The following is a 16,149-nucleotide window of genomic DNA, read 5'->3' as shown; positions in this document are numbered from 1 at the left end:
GCTGATAAGCATAGATTAACCATTTAAAACCGGAATAGCAGTTGGAACAATAGAAGACATACAAGTGCAAGCATATTAATCAAAAACCGAAGTAAGAGTTCAAGCAAATTTTCATTTCATCAAAAGGCAATTACAAAGGAGGGACATAGCCCGGTTACAAAGACAAAAAGTAACAAAAGGAAAAAGTGCAAAATCAAGAAAAAAGATCTTCAATTTCGGCGTCAAAGGCAGCATCAGCATCAGCATGAAGACCGGTTTCAGGCGGGAGCTCCGTGTCGGTAACAAGGGTGGTTTCGGTAGGAACCACGGCTTCACCTGGTTGATCAATAGTCAGGTCTTCCACCATGGGTTCCGACAGAACTGTCTGATCCACATCAACAACCGGAGTATCGTCAGAAGCAGAGTCTTTATCTGAATCTGAGCCCTCTAGAAATTGCTGTTGCATGGCATTTGCATACTCCGCAAGGGAGTTCGGTATGAAGTAGGCTGGAGGGTTGAAAACCTCGGTCTGAGGATCATGACCGAGCTTCTCAACGGCTCCCCTCCAGCCACACTTAAAGAGCAGATCCTTGGCGGCCTCACATTGTTTGACATATATATCCTCTGCCTTTTTGTAGCCTTTCTTTTCGGCCTCTTTTGCGTCCTCCTTCGCCTGGGATATTTCGGCATCTTTCTTCCTTTCCAGCTTCACCAGCTCGCGTAGGTACTTGTCTTTCAGAGCAATGGCAGCCTTCTGCTTTTCGGCTTCGGCCGAACTAACCAGTCCGGTCAGTCTGCCGACCTCACCACGTAGTTCGGCCATTTCCTTTCTGGCTTCCTCCAGCTCGGCCGCTTTTGCCTCAGCTTCTGCCGTTGCTTGCCTGGTTACTTTCCTAAGCTCAAGCACTTTCATATGAGTGATTTGGTTTTTCTGAATGGCCTGACAAAGCAAAAATTTCCCTTTAGCCGAAGTAGAAGTTCAAAAAAGAAAGTAGACAGAAAAACGACCGAAGTTGCTTACCAGAATCATGGATTTAGTCGTAGACCGGATGGCCTTCAGTTCGGTGTTCAACTGTTTGTGGTGGTGCTCCATGTCTTTGGGCAGACACACACTCTTGGCCAGATTGATGGCCAACAGGTGGTCTTTCTCAGCAACAACCGAGTCTATATCTCGGATGTCTCGGTCGTTGAAAGTAAGTTTTGGGGCCCAGCTGCCGGTAGTTCGGTCAAAAGGTTCTGGTTGGGGGCTCGGTGGCAAGCTCGATGGAAGTGCAGGTTCTGCTTCATCAACCAAAATTTGTTCGGTTTCAGCAGTCCAGGCGCGCTTGGTTCGGCGGGAAGAGGACGGCTGTTGAGAAGGGAGGGCCACAACAGCAGGTTGCGATTGGCTGGGTGACGTTACTTCGGGCCTGGTTGTCTCGGTTAAAAGAGCCCTGACTCTGTTCTTTTTCGCCATCTCTTCTTCGGCTGACAGTGGGATCAGTCTGATCTCGGGCAAGGAGGGGTCCGGTTCTGGGGCGTCTTCAAGAAGAAAGTCGGTTACTCTGGCTTTCCGGCGACCACTGTATCAGTAGGTCGGCTCGAATTGCAGCAACTTGGCCCAACTACGTTCAGGATACCGTAGTGCGGCTCGCAAAGCTGCAAGATTTGGATAACTGTACAAGGAATGAAGGTGAGCAGAATCTGCGAAAAGAGACAACTGTTAGTTCGGTTGATAGACTAGCGAAACCGAAATAAAAAAATGCAAGGAACAAGACCGAAGTTAAATTACCGGGCTTCCCTTTTTTCCAATTTATAGGTCGGCCAGGAATTTGGGCTTGAAAATCCTCAAAGTTCCCAGAGACCCAGAAAAAGTCGTCTTCATTTACGTCTTTGTCCGGTGTATATTTAATTATCTTCTCTCAGCGGCGGCGTATCCTAAGGTAATAGACCCACCCATCTTCTTTTGAGCCGATGGAGTATTGATGGAAAATTTCGGCCAGGCCAAGATTTAGTCCGGCTTGGCGGTTTAGTTCGGCTATTCCCATGATGATGCGGTAGGAGTTGGTGGACAGTTGGGTAGGGCATAATCTGGTCTGCCTAAGAAATTCACAGATCAACGGTTGAACCGGAAACCGTAGTCCGGTTTCTATGATGGATAAAAGGGTGAAGGGGACGAAGCCTTCAATGTCCCAAGGAATGACGTCTTTTTCGGCCAGGACCAGATGGACGTCGTCAGGTATTTGGTAGTCTTTCCTGAATTCGGCTAGGCCGCCCGGAGTATTTACTAAATATCTATACTTCCCCATCTATCGTATAATTTAAGAATAAGTTATTTCGGTGCAAATATTGTGCTCAGTAGCTCGGTTGAGCGCACGCAGGAGTGCCTGGGCAACCTAAGTCTGCAAAGTAGAAAACACAGGGGTTAAGCACAGATCATTGGACCGTGCTACAAATTAAAAGTGAGGTAACAAAGTCCTACTTTGGCTTTATGGACGGGTTCTATCTCGGTTCAGCAAAATGCTCGGTAGCTCGGTTTGAGCAAAGTTCTTATTGATCAAATCTTGGAAGGCATCTCGGCATACTGGCTTTGGAAACAATTTTGTTAGACCGGTTCATCGTCTAGGGGCAGCTTTCTGAGTTCGGTCTAAAAAACTAAGAAAGCTGGTTCAGCACCAAAGGCCTAAATCGGTTGAGCTAGGAGTTTTGTTATTTCGGTTGAGCCTCTAGGGGCAGCTTTCTGAGTTTGGCTTAGAAACTGGGAAAGCTGGCTTAGCCCCAAAGGCTTAGCTCGGTTTAAAACCGAGGTTCCTTAATCAATAAAGTCAAACCTCATTCGGTGGGCTTATCTTGGCTAGAGTTGTTCAGGAGTTGATAACCTACTGGAACTACTGATTTTTGGAGTTCTAGTTCGGTTATTGTCCAGAGTAATCTGCCTATGTAGGACAAACAGTGTCCTAGTTCGGTTGCTACATGATTTTGGATCTAAGACTAGTTTTCTACAGATTAATCCATACACACGCGTTCTACTGTTAAAGTTCTTTTCATGAAAGAACAGAAACGAAGCAGAAATGGAGGAAAATGTTTTACGGAAATACAGCAAACAAGATGCATAAAGCAAATATGAAAGCAAAAGCATGAAGGGAAAGTAGATTTGCTTACCAGATTAAAGAAAAGGGGGGCTGGAGATAAAAACTGTTGCAGCACAAGAAGAACACGAACTCAGGATTGGAACAGCAGAAGCACGAAGAAAGGAAATGGTAAAATGCGTGGGTGAATGATTCAAGACTGGAGGAGTTGTTTTGTGAAAGGGGAGAAGGGAAAAAAAAAACGGGAACTGTTCAAAATTTTCGTGGTACGAGGGTGGCGTGACAGCTGCTCACAGCCTATCAGAGCTTGCCACGTGTCATTGTAAAGTGAAGCGTTACAGTCAGTGATTGAAGAGACGTTTTGACCGAACGCGTAGAGCCGGAGTAAAATAAGCTCGGCTGGAGAGGCTAAGTGATTTTTTAGTTCGGCTGGAAAAGCTTATAGACGTTAGCTCGGCTGGTCACTAGGTAATCCCAATCATGCCGTGCAGATGGAATTAAGGGGCAATTGAGAGGGTAATTTTTGGTGAAAATTGGGCCGAGCTATGAAATGGACTTTATGGCCCCAAAGTACGAAGGACCGGGTAAAATGGGCCGTGAAGTTACTCCGGCCCATGAGAAATAAAGTTACTTCAGTCAAAAGAGATGAAGTTACTTCGGTGCAGGAATTGTAAAGCTACTTCGGTTTGGACAACTTGAGTTAGTCCGGTCTCCGAGTTAGTCCGGTCATGACGTATTCTGGATAGGTCGGTCAAGACCTTGCTACTCGGTAGCTCGGTCCCAACATATCATGGTTCATGTAAGGGAGAACCAAGATGAGAAGTAAATGGAAGGGCCGAACTAGGGATAGTTCGGCCTACCTCGTGGCTCAGTTTAGCTAGTTTACTTCGGTTAAATGGTAGTTCGGCCGTAGTAAAAACCATCCCACTTGGTTTAAGCAGTGGGGGGGGGGTGTAAAAGGATAAGCATTATCTTTTAGGAGTATGAATCCTAGGAGGACTCTGCATGGAGAAATAAAAGTCCTACTAGGATTGGGCCACTCGAAACCTATAAAAGTTTACAAGCATCACCTTGGAGGAGGTAACATAACACAACACACAATTTTGTTTCCTGATACATTGAGCTTTGTCTATTTGTCAAGTTTTCTGACTTAGGCATCGGAGAGGTTTCCGGCACACACCCGCCGGCTAGCTCACGTTTGTGTTTTCAGGTGACAAAGCGACGTCGTACGGAGAAGCGTGGACTTAGTCAACAGGATTATACGAGGAAAATTATTTCTTCCCCGTATAGTAATATTTTCTGCACATTTTTTTTTTCCAATGTCAATTACCTCATTAAACCAACTAGTTGACTCTGAATACATGAAAATTGAAAATTGTACATAATTTTTTAATATATGCTATGCATTTTGTAGTAAATATTTGTAACTTTTCGTTAAGATTATGAGTTTATGGTGCAGAAATAAAATTATGTATTTTTTTGTATGCTATTTATTTATGTAGTAATATTACATATCTTTTCATTGAAAGATTTTTGAACCACAAAATGCTAGACATACGGATTCGTTTAGGATTCGTTTAGGATGTGGGTTAGCTTTTTGATTTTTTAACTATTTTAGCTTCAAGTTAAAAAGTCTCGCTTGACATAGATTTTTTTTATTTTTTTGATTTTTGTGAGAGAAAAATTGAAATGATTATGGGTTGGATGTGACATTTTATCATATTTGGCTAAAATAACTTATTTTGTCTTATATAACTATTTTAACCCAATGGGGCATCCCAAACGGGCACATAATTTATTTGTTACTATGAAAGAAAATGCTAAACATACATAATTTTTAGGGACAATTACAAAAAAAAAAAAAAACTCAAGGTTTTAGCTTTGTAACAAAATAAATTCTGAATTTTTAATTTTGTCCATGTAAAGCCTAATATTTTGATTTATTTTCAATGAAAAAAGAGTATTATTGCTATTAAACTCAACGTACGTATACATAAAATGTCTAAAATATCTTTTTTATTGAGTTTAATGACTAAAATATTCATTTTTCAATCAATTTTAACGGACAAAAATAGATAAATGATTTATATTAAAAACAAATTAAAAGTTTAGGATTTAAATTAACAAAATTAAAAATTTAGGATTTATTTTATTACAAAACTAAAATAATATTTTTACAATTATGCACTATGATAATCAACTTTTTTTTTTTAATAAATAAATACAAATGTAACACATTATACTATATAATTGTACTTTGATTTATTTTGAAAATAATTATTTTAGTTGATTTTTTCATTTTTTACAAAAAGATGTATAAAAAAAATTAAAACTTTATTATGACAATTTTTTTAGTTAGTTACATTATTTTCTTTTTTAATTATGACAATTTTTTTTTTAATTATGACATTATTTTAAGATTTTAGTTATGACTTTTTGTGTTTGATTATATTTTTTTTAGTTATGATTTGAAAAGTATGAAATTATATTATTTTCTTTTATAGTTAATGCGTGTACCTTACTCTCTTTTTTTTTTATAAAAAACATAGAGAGAAGAATTAAATTTTGAGAGATTCTATCTATACACATCATTAATTCTCTAAATATACATTATTTAAGTATTAAATTTGTATGACAATAATACCTTCAAGTAACAATATGAGTGTATATGTACTCATTCAAGTAATTCACATGTAAAAACACAAATCTCTCTTTACACACCATCACCTATACACTACATCTTTTACAACAAATGTAACATCCCAACCCTTCACATATCATCGATATTATCCGCTTTGGGTCACACCCGCACGGATTTGTTTTTTCTAGTGGATCACCTATCCCAGAACTACTCCAGCTTAAGCACGCTTAATTGAGGAGTTCTACTAGGGATTTTATCACCTAGGAAAAGGCCTCGATGCCATATAAAGGTCTAAGTTTTTACTTTTATAGCTTAAGAACTCCTTTTTCATTCCCGATGTAGAGACACCGGGACCTTACAATCCACCTTTCTTAAGGTTGCACGTCCTCGTGCAGTAGTCTGCCAGCTCACAAGCCCGCTCACATACACTGACTATGGTGGTGACTATGGTGGTGTGTGGCAACCCGGTTTTGGTGCATATTTTTCTCCCAACGGAAAAAATTTCAAAAATTCGGCACTGTAGCTAAGTGAAGGGAGTGTCCAGCTGTATCGCATTATGTACGGTAAAAAAGACAGTTTTGCCCTCCGAACCTGCGTCATCTAGCAAGAGACACACGCACGTCTCTTCTCTCTCATATCTCACATGCTCTCTACCCTCTACCTGGACGATTTCACAGCAGAGGCGAGCAGCTAGCTCCGGCGCACGCATTCCGGCGGAACCGACGGTGAACACCAACAAGCCGATCGTCGAGGATTCTTAAAGGTACGGATGCGAAACACCATTTGTTAGCTTTTTCTTCACCGATCTGTGAAAATGATGAACTCCCCTGCAATTTCTTTTCTTCCTTCAGTTTCGGTCGTGAACTCCCCTGATCTTCCTGGTGCGTTTCACCAGGAAGTCATTTTTTCATATTGATGTGTTTCGAACTAAACCAAACAAACCATTTTCCCTCTTTCAAATTTTCCTTCATTTTGGGTCTTATAAAATGATTTTCTAGATCAACTTTTTTTTCGTTTGTCATGTAAATAACAACTAAAAAATCCATTTCAAGGGTTGAACAGCAGCTTTGATTCTTGTTAGGAATTTTTTTTTGGAAAATTTACCCATAAGTCTTAGTTTCTAAAAAGTTGAACCATTTAGTCCTAAAAGTTTTCTTATGCTCCATTTAGTCCTATTTGCACATCAATCTAATGTTCGAAACATTAATCTGATGTTCAAAATCTAATGTTCAAAACATTAATCTGATGTTCGAAATTTAATGTTCGAAACATTGTAATGGGACCTTTCAGTCTATAAGGAAACTTTTAGGACTAAACAATGTATAAGTTATTAATTTGGGATTTATTGGTGCATCCCCCTTTTTTTTTTCCCCTATTTTTATTTTCACTGTAAATACCAAAAAATTGGACAAAATAACAAAAATGAAAATTATTTTTCGTACTGTAATTTTTCATAAAAATCTGAAATTCAAAATTATGAAAAAATATATAAAATTTGCCTTTCATCAACAATTAATCAAATTAACAATTTACATTTGTTTCGCAAATTCAATAAATCAAACCTTAAATTGTAATTAATTTTTAGATGTGAAAATGAAAATAAATGTTTCCAAACAAATGTTATATATTATTTGGAGAAATATATATAAATCTTAAAATAATTAAATGAAAATTTTAATTAATTTAAATATGACAAAGTAACAGCAAAAAAGAAAATTAATTGATTTATCGACATATTTATCGCAACAACAATGATTCATCCCCCCTTTTCCCCCCACCCCCTTTGACCCCCTCTCTCTCTCATTGGTTACATTTTCTTTTTCTTTTTATTTTTTTTCCTGCTCCTCCAATCACCACCCGCCACGTGGCAAGGGGGGTGAGAGGGTGACCCCTAAAAGGGGGTCCCAAGCATTATTCTTATCGACATATTTATTGCAAACAATTGACCCCAATCAAAGAAGTCGGACTACGTGAATAAATTCTTCGGGATTTGTGTGTATCCGGTCACACCCATGGTGGCCACGTGGACATTCCTTCAATATTTGCAATTAAATATTATTAGGGCCAATTTGGTCAATTCACATCCCACAATCATTTTAAACACATTTTTCAATACAATAATTCTTAAAAAATCAATCCCATCTTTTCAAACACACAAACTAAAAATCCTACTAAAATAGTCAAACCACATAAAAACTTCAAAAAAACTCACTTTCCAAACACCATCTATATAAGGTTCTAGATGTTTACTTTTATAGCCTAGGAACTCCCCTTCCATTCCCGATGTGGGATGCCGAGACCTTAGAATCCACCCTCCTTAAGGTTACACATCTTTGTGCAGTAGCCTGCCAACTTACAAGCCCGCCCATATGCACCGAAAGACGCCAAGGACCCACACTCGATACTTTGGAGAGTTGGCTCTGATACAATTTGTAACACCCCAACCCTTCACATATCATCGATATTGTCCGCTTTGGGTCATGCCCGTACGGATTTGTTCTTCCCAGCGGGTCACCTATCCCAGAACTACTCCAGCCTAAGCACGTTTAACTGGGGAGTTCTGTTAGGAATTTCACCACCCGAAAAAAGGTCTTGACGCCATATAAGGGTATAGGTTTTTACTTTTATAGTCCAAGAACTTTCCTTCCATTCCCGATGTGATCGACTCCAAGACCTTACAGTAGCCCTTTAATCAGAACATATTTTTGTCAAAGGTAAATATGATTTTTAAAATAAAATTTTAATAAAAATGTATTCCAATTATGGGGTTATTAATATCCGATTAATGCGATTTTTTATAGGTATGAAGTACTTGATGAGCTCTATACATTGACGGTTTAAATTATCGAAACGAAAACCATAATAGATCTCACAAATTCAATAGTACCCTTCAATTTACATAATTGACTAGAGAGAAGCCTCTCTTTTTCCAAAACACCCGAAAAGAACTTGTTCCACAAATGTGGACCTAAGGCCAATGATAGTGTAATGACATGATGTAAAAATCAACTGTAATGGTATATGCCATGCTGTGGCAATTTGGAATAATTAGTGATTTATTTATCGAATTTGTTCAGTTTAGATGAAACTCTTTTTAAAAAGATTTTTTAAAATGAAAAACTCTTCCCAAAAAGAATGCAATCGAGTGAATTTAAATTGAACAAATTCAGTATATGTTACCGGTGTTAACTTGAAAATGGACAGCTACCATTCTCTAACTTTACTCTTGCAAATCAGATTGATAAAACAATAATAATAAATTACATTAATCTTATTTAAAATTTGAAAATAATATAGTTAGTCTCATACTTTTGATATAATTATATTATCTTTTCTTTTAATATAATTAAAGTGACCAAAACTAATGTCCATGGTGAGTATATACTGAAATTGTAAGATTTAATAATACATGTAACCATAATAATAATGCGGAATTAAACTTTACAGGATCTTGAATTCAATACAACTCAAGAATAAAACGAATATACCTTTGTCAGCCATTGAATTAGAAAAGTTGAGAAAATACCCCTTAGAGTTGAATCTTTAATTCTTGGCTCACATTCTTCTCTCTGTCTCTCACTTTATTAGGATGACTATAAAACTTAAAGTGATGGAAAAATACTCATGATATGAAAGGGGAGTCACCCATCCTTATATAGAGGAGAGAAGAGGGCCAGATAAACTCTATCAGAAGAATTCCTAATCCATCAAGGTTTCCTTCTTATCTTAGAAGAGTGATTATATTAAAATTCTATTTACTGAACTTGATCTCAAAATATTGGCTTTATCTATTTGTGGAGTCCAAATAAATTAAAACATGTAGAAAATATGTAGGCTATTGGGCCACACTAGAAAAATAAATCCAACATTCTCCCACTTGGCCCATTAAGCCGATTATGATGCAATTATGAGTTTTTTTCAAAAATATGCAACTTTAAAAATTTTGACTCATTGGATTCCACACTAAAAACTTTGACACGTGATCACAAATTTTTAAAAAATAGCCAATAAGTTCAGATATATTAGAAACTATAATACTGTGATTACTTCAGATCACCAATGTGAGTCATAGCGGTTATATAACATTTATGTCATATTTCCTTCTATGTACTACACCATCGATAACCTTCACCAACCCAGTCTATTATCAGGATATATAATTATTTTCCTGAAAGGCCCCTGTAATTTGTCTTGTTAAGACATTCCCTGTTTATCAATATTCAATTTAATGTGTACACACACTTTTAGAACAGGAAAAACAGAAACAAAATTATTATTGCGCAAATAGTGTCAAATGAAAATAAGCACTCACGATTAACCATACACATCAAGGGTTGCTTAAAAGACCCATCCTGATAACATGCTCTTTGTATGTCTTTAGTGGCAATCCCTTTGTGAATGGATCAACAATCATAAGAGATGTGCTTAAGTTTTCAATTAACACTTGTTGTTTCTGGACTCTTTCTCTAACAACTAAGTACTTTACTTCCATGTGTTTAGAACCACTGGAGTACTTTCCATACTTAGAGAAGAAAACTGTTGCTGTATTGTCACAATATATCTTCAGCGGCCTGCAATTGAGTCAACAACACCAAGTCCTGAGATGAAATTTTGCAACCATAAAGCATGATTTGTAGCCTCAAAGCATATGAAATGTCCTTCATTTGTTTTCTTTTCAAGTCATTCCTTGGACACTGTTTTTCACTTAATTTATCACCCTTCATCATGGGTGCATCACCAGCTGAACAAAACTGCATATTGAATCTCTCCAAAACACGATCAATATATCCTTTCTGTGATAGTCCTAACAATCCTCGAGATCGATCCCTAAAGATCTCTATGCCAAAAACATAGTTTGCCTCACCCATATCGACCATTTTAAAGGTTTTTTTTTTTTTTTTTTTTTTTGTGAAGAGATATTCCTTGGTTTCATGCAATAACCCAAGGTCATTACTAGCTAACAAAATGTCATCCACATATAGCACCAACATAATGAACTTGCTCCCACTAACCTTCAGATATATGCACTGATCAACTGCATTTTCCTTAAATCCGAAAGAGGTAATGATATCATTAAACCTTAAATACCATTGCCTAGAAGCTTGTTTAAGGCCATATATGGATTTTTTTTTTTTTAATTTGCAAGCTAAATGTTCTTTACCTTTCTTTGCAAATCCTTCGGGCTGCTCCATATAAATTTCTTCATCCAAATTCCCATTTAAAAAAACAGTTTTCACATCCATTTGATGCAACTCTAAGTCATAATGAGCTACCGATGCTAGGATGATTCTAAGCGAGTCCTTCTTAGATACTGGAGAGAAGGTCTCTGTATAGTCTATGCCTTTTTTTTTTTTGAGTAAAACCTTTGGCAACAAGTCTGGCTTTAAATCGTTCGATATTGCCTTTTGCGTCACGCTTGGTCTTGAAGACCCATTTACACCCGACCTTTTTGCAGTTATTAGGCAATTCGACGAGATCCCAAACACTATTCTGTTCCATGGATTTTAACTCTTTATTTATAGCATTGACCCATTTAGAAGAATCATCACTATTCATGGCTTGTGAAAATGAGACTGGATCTTTGTTAATCCCAATATCAAAATCAGATTCCTGTAGATACACCATGTAATCATCTGGAATGGCAGGCTTTCTTTCCCTCTAAGATCTTCTCAGAACTGCTGGTTGTGGTGGTTCTACAATATTTTCAATGGTGGTATCTTCATGAAGTGGTGAAACATAAGGTGGTGAAGGATTTTCATCATGTTGTTCGTTTTCCTCAGCCTGTGGAATAGTCTGAGGAACAACAACTTTTCAATAAGGGTCAAATGTTGGCATATCTACCCTAATTTTCTCGAAATTCACCACTCGTGTTTTCTCACTCCCACTGATTTCACCATTCTCTAGGAATCTAGCATTACTAGTCTCCACTATCCTCGTACTGTGATTAGGACAATAAAATTTGTACCCTTTAGACTTGTCTGGATAACTAATGAAATATCCAGATATTGTTCTTGAGTCCAACTTTTTCTCTTGTGGGTTGAAGATTATTGCCTCTGCTGGACAACCCCAAATATGTAAGTGTCTCAAACTAGGTTTCCTACCAGTCCACAACTCAAAAGGAGTTGTTGGGACCGCCTTACTAGGAACCCTATTTAAGATATACATTGCAGTTTTTAAAGCTTCACCCCACATTGAAATAGGTACAATTGAGTAACTTAACATACTCCTAACCATATCTTTAAGTGTACGATTACACCTTTCAGCAACTCCATTCTGCTGTGGCGTACCAGGCATTGTATATTGAGCACAAATGCCTTTCTTTTCTAAGAATTTGGCAAATGGGCCAGGATTTTGGCCTGACTCATCATATTTACCATAATATTCACCACCCCTGTCTGATCTCACTATTTTAACCTTTCTATCTAATTGTCTCTCGACTTCAGTTATGTACACCTCAAGGATGTCAACAGCCTGAGACTTTTCATGAATTAGATACACATATCCATAACGTGAGAAGTCATCTATAAATGTGATAAAATATTTTTCACCACTAAGACATGGGATGTTGAGTGGCCTGCAAATATCTATATGAATTATCTCAAGAAGCTCATTACTTCTTGTGGCACCTTTCTTGGTGTGTTTGGTTTGCTTTCCTTTAATGCAATCCACACATATCTGAAAATCAGTGAAGTCTAGGTTTTCCAAAATCCCATTCTTCACCAATTTTTCAATTCTATTTCTAGAGATATGCCCCAACCGTCTATGCCACAAGATCGATGATTTTTCATTAATTAGACCACGTTTTAAACCAATATTCGAATGCAGAGTTACTAATGATTGTGCAAACTCATGATTTAAGGTAATTTTATATAAACCATCACATAAATTACCAGAACCAATCACTTTTGAATTAAACATTAAATTGAGTTTTTCACAATTAAATAAAACTGAATATCCAACACGATCCAATTTGGATAACGAAACTAAATTCCTAGAAATTGAAGGAACATAAAAAGTGTCTTCTAGATCCATCTGATGACCCGTCTCTAAGATCAGTCAATAGGTTCCTACAGCTACAACTTCAGCTTTGAGACGGTTCCCCATATAGACAAATCTTTCACTTTCCTTCGGTTTCCTGGTTGAGAGGTATCCCTGCATGTCATTTGTAATGTGGGTCATGGCCCCAGAGTCAATCCACCATGTATTAGAAGGTACTTCAGCAAGATTTGATTCATAACAAACAAAAGAAAATTTCTTACCTTTCTTTTCGAACCAAGCCTTTCGCTTGCTGCAGTCTTTCTTCACATGTCCCTTCTTGCCACAAAAGTAGCACTTGACAGTGAAACCATTCTTAGCCTGATTTTCTTCCCCAGGTTCATTCTTTTTCTTTGGTGGATTTTTCTTTGATTTTACAAACTTACCCTTCTTTTTCTTTATAGCTCCATGAGTTACAGACAATGCAGTTTGACGTCCTTCCTCCATCAACCTCACTTCCTCCTGAACACACATATTAGTCAGCTCATTCAAATTCCACTTATCTTTATTGGTGTTATAGTGAATTTTGAATGCACCGAACTATGATGGAAGTGAGTTAAGAATAAACTGCACGAGGAAGGTTTCATCAACCTGCATCCCTAAAGTTTTAAGTTTTGCAACTTTGTCGCCATATTGAGGATGTGATCCTAAACTCCTCGGTGGCCATTATATTTCATTGTTGTTAATTCAGCTATAATAGTGCCAGCAAGTGGCTTGTCGATCTTCAACAGCCTTTAACCAAATTTTATTTTAAGCGTTAGGATAACGTCACTAAAGAGTCCTCTGGTCAATAACCAAGCAAGATCCCAAGAAGGTCGGAGGAGTCAATATAGCCTCCCTTCTAAGTCCAACCACCTTAGATAGCAAGCTATCTTTTTGACAGATCTTAAGAGGTATTAACACAAGATCTCATAAGTAACATGGAAAAAGGCATAAACAATATACATATTAAAGCTTTAAGAATTATGATGAACTATTGATATCACATAAGTTTTTCCTTTGGGAAAAACTTAGGTATATCTATTGTCCACTCGTCAAGAATCACTTATGTATGTCTAAAGTAATTTATGCAATTTTTCAGCTAGTCATGTTACCTTTGGGTATTCAATTCTAATCTGTCAAATTACATAAGTTATATTATCCTACCCAGCTTATAATTATTTGAAAGTGACTCTCCTTTGGGTTAGTCTCAATCTCCTTATTATAACTGCAATTGAGAATATTATCAACCTTAATGTTACCCTTTTTAACAATTCTTTTATGTAGTTCTATATTCATAAGTTTTACAAATCTAGGCCACTTTGGCAGCTACTAAATTAGTAAACCCTATGAATACGGAACTAACCAACAATATTCTCTATTCATTAATTTTGAGTTATTTAATTATCATTAATTCAATCACAATTTTAATGAGATCACTATTTTTATGATTTCTAAAATTTCTTTTATGTGATTGCTATTACCAATATAATAATAATAACTCTGGATGAACAGGAATATTTATATATGTATTATAACAATCATGAATATCTAAAATAATGGTTAATAAGAATTACACCTAATATGAATTAACCACTTTAATTTTTTAATATTCAATGTCATAAAATTATATCATGATATCAATTTTAAATCATGAAAATATATAAATATTTAACAATAATAGACAATAAGTGTGCATAATTTAAACAAAGCAAAAACATAATCCTCTAATGTGATACAATCAAATAAATATATTTATTTAATAGTCCGAACGATTCAGCAAAATTCTAAAATTGCTTTTAATCTATGCACTTTATCATAACGGCAAGCAATACACTCAATTCAATAACATATTATGATGATTATAAAAATTATTATCACTAAAATTGATAATAAATCAAAACATGCATATGAACGGCATATAGAATTACATAAAAGTTTGCACCTAACATATCACAAAACAAAGTGAGTGAGGGAGTCCATGATGTGCATACTTAGTTACGATTTAGAAATCAGGAATGAAATCTTCTTTCACACAACCTTTGACTTTTAACAACACAAAAAGAGTTTCTTTGATGTATAATGAATATGAAAGAGATTAGATGTACCATTCAGATACTGCCTAATAAATATGGCATGCAGCTTACAAGGTTGAACATACAGCGTATATTCAAGATAACCAACATATGCCGAGAGTTCAAACCTTATGAACAAAAAATATGTTGTTATGAATAATTATAATTATAATATAATAACAATATTTATAAATATATTATTATTCCAATGTGTATTGATTCACAAACTAAAGCTCTGATACCACATGTAAGATTTAATAATACATGTAACCATAATAATAATGCGGAATTAAACTTTACAGGATCTTGAATTCAATACAACTCAAGAATAAAACGAATATACCTTTGCCAGCCATTGAATTAGAGAAGTTGAGAAAATACCCCTTAGAGTTGAACCTTTAATTCTTGGCTCACCTTCTTCTCTCTGTCTCTCACTTTATTAGGATGACTATAAAAAGTGATGGAAAAATACTCATGATACGAAAGGGGAGTCACCCATCCTTATATAGATGAGAGAAGATGGCCAGATAAACTCTATCAGAAGAATTCCTAATCCATCAAGGTTTCCTTCTTATCTTAGAAGAGTGATTATATTAAAATTCTATTTACTGAACTTGATCTCAAAATATTGGCTTTATCTATTTGTGGAGTTCAAATAAATTAAAACATGTAGAAAATATGTAGGCTATTGGGCCACACTAAAAAAATAAATCCAACAGAAATAAATAAAAATAAATATACGCTTTAGTATGAAAAAAATGATAACATTACTTTTTCGTTCATATGATTAACAAATTATTTATAAAAATGGTTTAAATGTTATGTGAATTAAAATTTTAGGAGAAGTTAGCCATCGTTTGGCAATGAGCTAAAATGAGGTTGGTGGCTATTTTAGTCACAAAAAGACAAAATAGGTTAAAAAATTAATAAGACAAATTATTATATCCAAACTATAATCATTTTACTTTTTTTTTCACAAAAATAAAAAAAAATAAAAAAAAGGCAACCCAAACAAACTTTTTAACCCTAGAATAGCCAAAAAATCAACCCATTCCCAAATGAAATCTAAGTATAATTATGTCAAAATTGTAGAATTATTTTTTTTTTTTAAACTTTAGAGGTGTTAGTAAAACTACTTACCCATAAAAAAAAAATAAAAAATAAAAAAAAATCACTGAGATAATACAAGTAGTCGATAATTTTAATATAATTATATTAACATTCTTTTTATTAAAGCTAAAGCAATTAAAATTAGTGCAAATAGTAAGAATACACAATAATAAATAAGAAAAATATACCAACAGATATCATAATATTAATTTTTCATCTAAATAATTAATCAAATATTGATGAATATGAAGTTAAGGCCTCA

The 16,149-nt window shown here is 35.7% G+C and overlaps 1 long non-coding RNA gene across 1 annotated transcript; it reads right to left on the bottom strand.

Annotated features, from left to right (window-relative positions):
* Positions 1-12,574: 12,574 nt before the first annotated feature.
* On the bottom strand, positions 12,575-13,086 carry LOC145790214 (uncharacterized). The gene is made up of 2 exons (XR_014328883.1): positions 12,948-13,086; positions 12,575-12,840 (listed from the first exon to the last, which is right to left on the bottom strand). It is a non-coding gene; the product is annotated as an uncharacterized LOC145790214 (long non-coding RNA).
* Between the last annotated feature and the right edge of the window lie 3,063 nt (positions 13,087-16,149).

Source organism: Camellia sinensis, chromosome 5 (assembly GCF_055761805.1).
Source record: "Camellia sinensis isolate YWXY chromosome 5, ASM5576180v1, whole genome shotgun sequence".
NCBI lineage: Eukaryota > Viridiplantae > Streptophyta > Magnoliopsida > Ericales > Theaceae > Camellia > Camellia sinensis.
The sequence above is the reverse complement of the archived record's forward strand: the minus strand, read 5'-3'. Positions and strand labels throughout refer to the sequence as shown.